The sequence below is a fragment of the Ischnura elegans genome, chromosome 11 (assembly GCF_921293095.1).
Source record: "Ischnura elegans chromosome 11, ioIscEleg1.1, whole genome shotgun sequence".
Classification (NCBI taxonomy): domain Eukaryota; kingdom Metazoa; phylum Arthropoda; class Insecta; order Odonata; family Coenagrionidae; genus Ischnura; species Ischnura elegans.
The window spans coordinates 39,627,579-39,636,580 of NC_060256.1; positions in this window are offsets into that span (position 1 = coordinate 39,627,579).

The window sequence follows — 9,002 nt, forward strand, 5'->3', positions numbered from 1 at the left end:
TAGATTAATCCGTCTTCGCGCGTCGCGGTACTTAACGCAATCTATCAGGATATGTCAAATATTTAACGGGCACCGACAATCATCACATTGGGGAGGTTATTTCTCTTCAGTAACTCAACTCATTGAAGTTATCATCTTAAAGTTGAGATGTTATCAAAACTCTCTGCATAAATGTGTTTAGGCATGTGTGTGTTCATTACTGTCTGTGTTAAAACTTATGTTTTTGTGTTATTAGTATTGAATATTTTACATATTTTTGTCTAAATATCTACTACTTGTTAGCCTAGCAAAAATCTCCATAATGCCATATTTTTGTCAAAATACCTACTATTAAGAGTAGAACATTTCCTGTATTTTCTATTTTTTGCTCTCATAGGTTTTACCGAGAGCATTTTAAAAATATTCATTCATTCATTCACCTCTCCCAGAGACCCCGAAATTGGAGGATGAAACAAAAAACACGTACGACCACGAGGTAACGTAAGAGGCGAAATGGCGAAACACAAGCTAAAGAAAGGCAAAGCCCCCGGGGTAGATGGACTAACATATGAGTTTTATATTGCATTTTGGACACTACTAAAGCCAGCATCAATAAAACTTTTCAACTTTATAAATATACACGGAAATACAGATCACATGACAATAGCAACTATTAAACCATACAAAAAATTTTAAAAAATCGACAAAAATAGAACACTGCAGGCCAATATCACTACTAAATACTGACTATAAAATTTACACACACATTATAAAAAATACATTAGAAGCAATAGTCACACCCTAGTTACACAAACACCAATACGCAGGAATTCAACATAAAAACGCAATACACGTCATTACAATAATTCGAGACATCATCACTTCAGCACCTGGACCAGTAGCACTTTTCCATTAATAAACAGACAAAAATATCAAACAAACTACCCGGAGCAAAGGACACAACTCCAATGGACCTTTACGAGGGAATATATCGAGTGCCTTGCTCGTGCGGAAAATATTACATCGGCGAGACTTGCAGATAGATGAAAATCCGAAAGCAGGAACATCGAAGGGCTACTAAAAAAAACAGCACCAACTCTCAGCCATATCTGAGCATGCTTGGAGTGAACCTGGACACATTATACTCTTTGTAGACGCCAAAATAATAGCAAAAGAAAATGAATACTTCCCTCGCCTTATCAGAGAAGCTATTGAGATAGCAAAAACGCCGGCGAATTTTAACAGGATCAAGGCTACCACCTGCATAACGCATGGAAAAGGATTCTCCAACCACCAACCAATAGGTGACCAGCAATGGGAGATGGACAACCACCGACCGATGCGGGAGCAGTAGCGGGATGAAGAGGTCTATATAAGGCTGAAATTTTCCGAGTTACCTCACCTTCGACCTGAAGACGCTGACTGCAATGTCAGCGAAACTGTTGTCACCAAAACACAACGGACGCGGTGAAAACCAAAAGATAATGCAGAGATCATTTTTCCATTAATGACAGCCATTGACCTAGAAAAAGCCTTTGATTATAATGGGATGGATCATAAAAATAACGATGCATGTGAACATTCCGAAAAACTCACAAATACAATAAAAAACATATACCGCAAAATAAGGGTCAAATCAAAAGTCAAAACGGCATCTCTACACAATTTACGATGACAAACTCAATTCGACAAGGATGCTACTGTATGCGATTGCATTAGACCCAGCATCAAGAACATTACTAACAAACCGAATAGGCACATACAGAAGAGGAGAGCTCTACTCAGAAATCGCAAACGCAGACGACATCACAGTTTTCACAAAGAACGCGACACAAGTCTTCGAAATAAAAAATATAATTGACAGTTTCGAAAAAGCGGGTATCAAAATAAATGGTATAATGAGCATTGTACTACTGTGTCTTCTAATGTATTAACATCTAAGAGATGTATGAAGTTTAAACCTGAAGATCGTTGAATTGTATTTTGTAAAAGTAATTTAACTCCAGATAATGCCTCTGTTGGTGTATTTGGTGATGTACAGTTTTATGTTAAAGGTTAATAAACAGTTTATTATACCATGCGCCGTCGGAAAATCGAAAACCCAAAAACTTGACGAAAAGCAGAAATTAATAGAGAACGTTCCATGGGAGGAAGCAAAAAAAACTAAAAATCTTAGGCCTCAACTGGGAGCGAATTCTGATACTATTCTGTACGTTTATTTCCTTAAAATTATAATTTCATTCACAAATATAAATTTCTGGAGCTAGGGCTTGTTTCGTTCAAATGGTGTTGGATATGTTTTTATTTAGATATGTGGTATTCTCGTAGTGGCCTTTATATTGAGTTTTTTGTAGTACGTGGTTTCAATGAATCCTACAAAGAATTATTTTGTAGTTATCGTAGATATGGTCTTTTAAAATAAATGTGAACTCGATACTCCCAACAGTTTCCACCTGGTACCACATTGGAGGACGTGAAAACTAAGATAAATGGCCTCCGCACACAATATATGGCTGAAAAAAACAAATTAATCAAGTCGAAGAAGAGTGGAGCAGGAGTGGAAGAGGTTGTAACGCCAAAATTGTGGTGCTACAACCATTTAACTTTCCTTGTAAGGCATACGGCACCCAGGAAGAGCGTATCAAACTGGGATCCCGTGGAGCTTAACAAGGTATGCTAATGACTCTTGCTATCAATACGTCTTTATGAGGTATAATTTGTTTTTCTGGAATGTGCATGGTTTGCTTCTGGCATGAAGCAATAACATGAAAAGTCAAATTCAAGGGGCATGTTTGGAACGAGTCTATTGTTTGAGACCGTCCATTGACCCCGTTATTTACCATTGTTGAGCACCTATTTTGGTTTACTGTTTACGGAAATTTGTGATCTTACGTTGTGTGCCCACTTCAATGCAGTTACTTCTGCGATTTTTATGTTTTAGCTACACTTAAATTCACGAAGGGACTTCTTTGCACTTCTGCACATTACATAAATTTATTTGTCTGCAGGAAACGCCCATTGAAATTCAATCCGGAGAGTTATTAGATATCACAGCAGAAGAGCAAGATGAAATTAGCACCATCCCAGTCCCCTTACACAGTGAAGAGTCCACCTCTGCCAGCGCTGACCACTGCAACATCTCCTCAAGAAGTGGTTCATCAAGAGGAGTACCGACCCCCAAGAGGAGAAGGACTGAGGAAGCAGATATAACTACCTTCCTCTCAAAGGCTTCGTAAGCCCTTGAGCAAGGAAAAAAGAGGAGAAACACGAAATTTGAAAATTTCGGCCTATTTGTAGGGCAAGAAATTGCCGAGATAAGTGATAAAAAAACAGAAAGCTGCAATGCAGAAAATTTTTGATGTATTAATGAAAGCTAAAGATGATGAGAATGATAATTAAATATTTTTGTATGTTTTTTATTGTTTAATTTTAATTTACATTTTGTTACATTGAATTTGATTGTAAAATAATTGTTTATTATATAATTTGCTTGGTGGAATCACTGTTGTTTGGTCATTTCTTCAACCCTCAATGATCATTAGTTAAAAAATCTTGAGAATGATTTCAGAATTTGTTTCTACTATCATACCAAGTAATCGTAGAACATCAGGTAGTAAGTAAGCTATAGTAGTTGTTCAATTATTATTATAATTATTATTATTGTTCAATTTCCGATAAGGTTGCAAAATAACTTAGCTTGAAGAAGTTCTGGAATACTCTGGTTCCTGAGTCTAAACTTAAAGCATTTGAGTCAATAGTCCTATTTTCATGCGATGCAAGGACGCAAATGCGTGTTCTCCTTCTCAACACGATCCATTCCATCAATTTCCTATGCATAAACCATAGCTAGATACACCATCATCATAGATTTTTTAATATTGGTTCATTTTATAGCATAGTAGACCACTATCACACAAAAAAGGCTTGATTTGGTTCAAATATAAAAAGCTTTATAACAAAAGAAGATTGTGAGTCATCAATACAGCGAATAACACAAATGAAAAGTGGAATAATTTTTCATAAAACTGCAGATATATTACAATATTTACAACCAGAAAAATTACCAACAACAAAAGAAGGAATGAAATAGATGAATTCATTAGCACTACCACAACCTATATGCCATTTCCCAATGGTAGTATTCCAACAGTCACAAAATTAATCCCTAATAGCTCTCGCATCGTTATTGTGCCAATTTCCACCCTGTCTTACCAATTGATCGTCAGGTATTGGACCCTGCCTCCACATTCCAGGCATTACCCTTCCATCTCTCATCACTCTATCTACCAGACCTTCAAGTAATTAGCATCCTTCTTTGATCTCAAAAAGTTGTGTAGTACTATACAGGCTAGTGTCACCATTTCTTCCACTTAGTAGTAGTAGTAGTAATCTTGTTTAAAGGATGCGTCGACATCTGAGGTCATTTTGCACCACACCATATCGTATGCTAAAAAGTACGTGACGTTATGCTAAACTTTGTGTACGACGCCAGTTACTTTAAAAAAATCATTACCTGGCTAAGTTGCTCACGGTTGTCACGGAGCATATCCTTTAATCCTCCGACAAGGTCCATTCTATTTCGCCATACCTGGTATAAATCACACTCTTTCAAGAAATGTTTTACACTGATAACGGAGGCACATACATTACACTGAGGCGGGATTTAATCTTCCGTGAATAGAGTCATGGCGCAGTGTCCTATTCTCAACTGTGTAATGACAACCTCCTCTCTCCGCGTACCCCTGACAGATGACGCCCACCCTGACACGTCAGGTTTCACGCTATTAAAGTTTGTTCCTTGTTCGGGAATTCCAGTATTCTTTCCACTGATTTAGAACGACGTTCTTCCATGCTAACTTCAGATCTTCGGCAGGAACCTAATGGCTAAGGTGGTAAAGGAGAGGTGGTCTCAGTTCCCTCGCCGAGCTCCTGCGACGTCACGGCAGACACCAGCCATATTCGACGGATGCACCGCACGGGAATTCAGTTCTTCAGCAACGAATATTGCGCTCCATAACTTATGTCGCCCATTTACTACTCTTTTTGCGTGATAAAAACATCATGAAGAATGCTTTGTACGGTGGCTACTTGTGGTAATAGCTCTAACAAAGCTAAGAAGAGCGGACCTCAAATATTCTTCCATAGGTGTGTAAATCGTTGCGTTGCTGTGATTATATGATTTGAGGCATTATTCCTATTATTAAACTGTTTATATTGAATAATTTTCCGAAGGATCCTAGAATAAGGAAAAAGTGGATCATTAAATGCAAGAGGGACGGTTCGTGGAATCCTGATTCTTGACATGTGTGCTCGGAACACTTCTCCATCGAAGATTTTAAACGGGATTTGCAAGCGGAGCTCCCAGGATATCGACCGATTCGGAGATTGCATCAGTTTGCAATTCCGAGTGTATATTTGCCTTCAAATGTAAAAATCTTCACCCAGCTGCTGCCAAACGGAAGGCAAAAAATGAGGCTAAGAAGCTGAAGGAAGTAAGATCTTTACGTTTTTTATGAATAATGCTGGCAAAATTAGTTCATTGGACGGCGTATTTTGTTCCTAAGCATACAGAAAGTTGATAAAGGCGTCGATTTTATCCCTCGTATAAAGGATCGAATTGCCTGAAATGGAAAGAAATAACCTAGTAACCAAGACTAAGTAAGTACACATTCTTTAAACCAGTAAATTATTAAATATAATTATATGCTATTACTGATGGATAAATTCACAAGTGTACTTATGAAAAATATAACCTGTACTTGGAAAAAGTTCTGAGAGATACTAAGGTTTTCAGACGCATATTCAAATTTCTATCGTACATAAGATCCGAAGGTCTTGAAGAAATTAATGAGATCTTCAACCTAAACGTCATTTTTTTATTAACTATGAGCAAAATGATAACTGTTCTGATGGTGTTATTGTGTGGCTTAAAAGCATCTTAACAGTCACTTCAGAGTCAACAGCGTTGTAAAGAACAATATAATAACTAAAATCAAAGAGAGAGAGAGAGAGAGAAAAGTTGCTTGGAAAAAAATAACCTGAGATTTATGCAAAAGAATGAACATACTTCATGATTACATCATAAATAACATTTTCTTTCAGGAGGATGCAAGCATGCCGTGTGTTTACTAATGTGGGTCCATCGAAGAAGTGAGGATCCAGCCCCCACTTCTACAGAATCCTATTGGAAGAGGTCGAAGCTGGCAGATATTGGAAAGAGCATGAAGTACATTCTTGCTAAAAAAACCTTTCTCCAGGTACTTGTACAGCAGCCCCCTAAGTGTCGACAGATTTTCTCCAGAAAGTAATAGAAACTGGGAAGGACAAGGAAGCCAAAGGGCAAATATTTAAGCACTATCAAGGAGTTGGTGATATCAATCAATTGTCTTTGAATGTATTGGGGCACAAATTTATTGAAAATGGTGGTGGCACATTTGAAGATTTCCGCTTGTTTTGCTCACATAAGATGAATGAAACTGTGTTGAAGGAAGCGTCAAGGGCCACAGTTAGACAGGCAAAGATTTCCTTGTGGCATAAGCTGAGATATGGACGAATCACAGCTTCAAAGATGTATGAAGCTTCAGTGTGCTCAACAATAGAGGGTTCTCTGGTGGAGCAGATATTGGGTGCTCGTACCCCTGAGACTTAACCTATGAAAAGGGGTTGCTACCTGGAGCCTCAAGTCCTTGAGGTGCTTGAGGAAGAATTGGGATACTCCTTTGAAAAACAGGTATAGTGTTATCCAAGGATTGCCCTTTTCTTGCTGCATCTCCTGATGCAATTTCAGAAGACTTAGTAGTAGAAATTAAATGCCCCAGTACTAAGAAAAATAAGGAACATTATGTTTCTCAAGATGGGCACTTGAAGCCCAGATGTAAAGCTCAATTTCATCTGCAAATGAAATTGTGTGGAAAATCGAAGGGCAATTTATGTGTTGCCGAACCTGACTTCGAGTCAAGCAGAAATATAAATGTGCATAACGTTGACTATTGCGAGAGATACATAGCTGCATAGAAAAAGCCATTAATTTTTGGAGATTAGCTATTTTTCCTATTGTAACTGAGCAAAAATTACCATTCAGTGTATTATTTAATATGAGTGTTGAACAAGGTTAGACAGTATTTATATATAGTGATTGTTTAGCAGAACTACTTCACCATGCATTTTAAAGAGTAAAAATAAGTGGATATCTTTTTTTGAATGTTTGAATTGAATGTTTCTTGAATCATTTTTATATATTTCATATCTGTTTTCTTCAATGACGAAGTGTACTTAACACCTTCAATCACAGAAAGTTTGTGAAACACTGAACCATTTTAAATATTAAAAAGGTGTTTTAAATGACTTACTTCTTAGATTTAACAACCCTTACCCATTTTATACCATCCTGTAATTGAATTTTTTTATTCAATGAATCTGCATTCCTGGTCACGATGCATAGCTTTTATGGTGTCTTTTCCAATTCTTGCAATGATTTGTCATTTCAATCACCTGATTCATTTCAGATGCTGATGAAATCATCTCTCTACATTTTCATGCCAAATGAACAACGTCATGTTTTTGCAACTTTTTTCTGTCACCACAAACTCTCAGTCAGAATCAAGGTACGTATGACCCAATTCACTGACTGGACTGAAGGAGAGACAAGAATAATAATAGATGAACTAAAAGATAGTGTAAACTTGAGGTACAGGTAGATAGCCTGCTAGTTAGGTGAGTTGGACACTACAAAATCCTTGTCTACATATTTGGGGGTTCAAATATCACTGCTATCTTGTCATACAACCCAGATCTACATCAAACCCTACTAATTTTGCATCCATGCAAGCTTAAAACAAACTTGATAGTGTAGTCACATGTATACTCTGAACAAAACTGGCTTTATAATATGATATCAATGCAAAGCTATACTAGTTCTTCATGTATTATGGTGATTTGCATTCAGCTATCCTTTATTAGGACTGCTATTTCATCAAAAATATTATCTCAAGGGTATTAATTGGAACATAAATAACAATAAACTTAACTGATTTTAGTATATCCTTAGATTTGAGGTTGGGTCACAGTTTGCCTTTACGTTCATTCTCTTTTTCACTAGAGACTTCAATGCAGTCCAGTTTCTTAGCTAACTTCTGCTGAAGAAGAAGAAGCTAGTGTATTGGACAGGAGATGAAATTTCTCAAGCATTCACCCTACGGTATTTGGGAAAAAGAGCTTATATATATATTTAAAATCAGAGCTCAACTTCCCATTGCCCGGTTGGTACATAGTTCATTGGCTTGGAGTGAATCAATATTAATGTTTATGAATTTTAGCATTATGATTTTAAATGTCTTCAGAAAATAACATTATGCATTATCGCTGCTTTCAGGGTTATCAAGTCTGCAAAGGTGGGCATCTAGGATTGAAATGCGCCATGGTATATTGCCAGATGTTATGCGTGTCCTCAAAGTGACCAGTGAAGGCATGGACAATCTTCAGCGATTGACTGTACTCCTATTTGATGAGATGAAGGTTGCATGCACTGTAGAATACGACAGTAAGCATGATGAGATTGTTGGCCCTAACTCATCAATGACGGTAGTCATGGCAAGAGCAAATGGCTCTGTGGCAAATGGAAGCAGCCAGTATATGAGGAATTTGATAAAAAAAATGACGAAGTGCATTTTATATAGAATTATTACAGACCTTCATCATGAAGGGTTTAAAGTGGTGAGTTTTTGAGTGACAAAGGTAATGTTGGCTTATGGAAAGACTTGGGGATTTCACATACTGCTCCATCTTTTGACCATCCTGTGACTCGGGAACCAATATATTACTTTCCTGATGTCCCCTACTTGTTTCAGCTCTTCAGGAACTGGCTGCTTGATACAGGCTTTGTGCTCTAAGGTGGCAGGTCAGTAACCAGACAGCCTTTGGTATGTTTGGGGTTACGGGTGCGTCGACAGCTAAGGTCGTAGCACCACGCGCAATCAAATTGCGACATAAGCATATACAATAATTTCAGTTTAGTGCGGTACTGT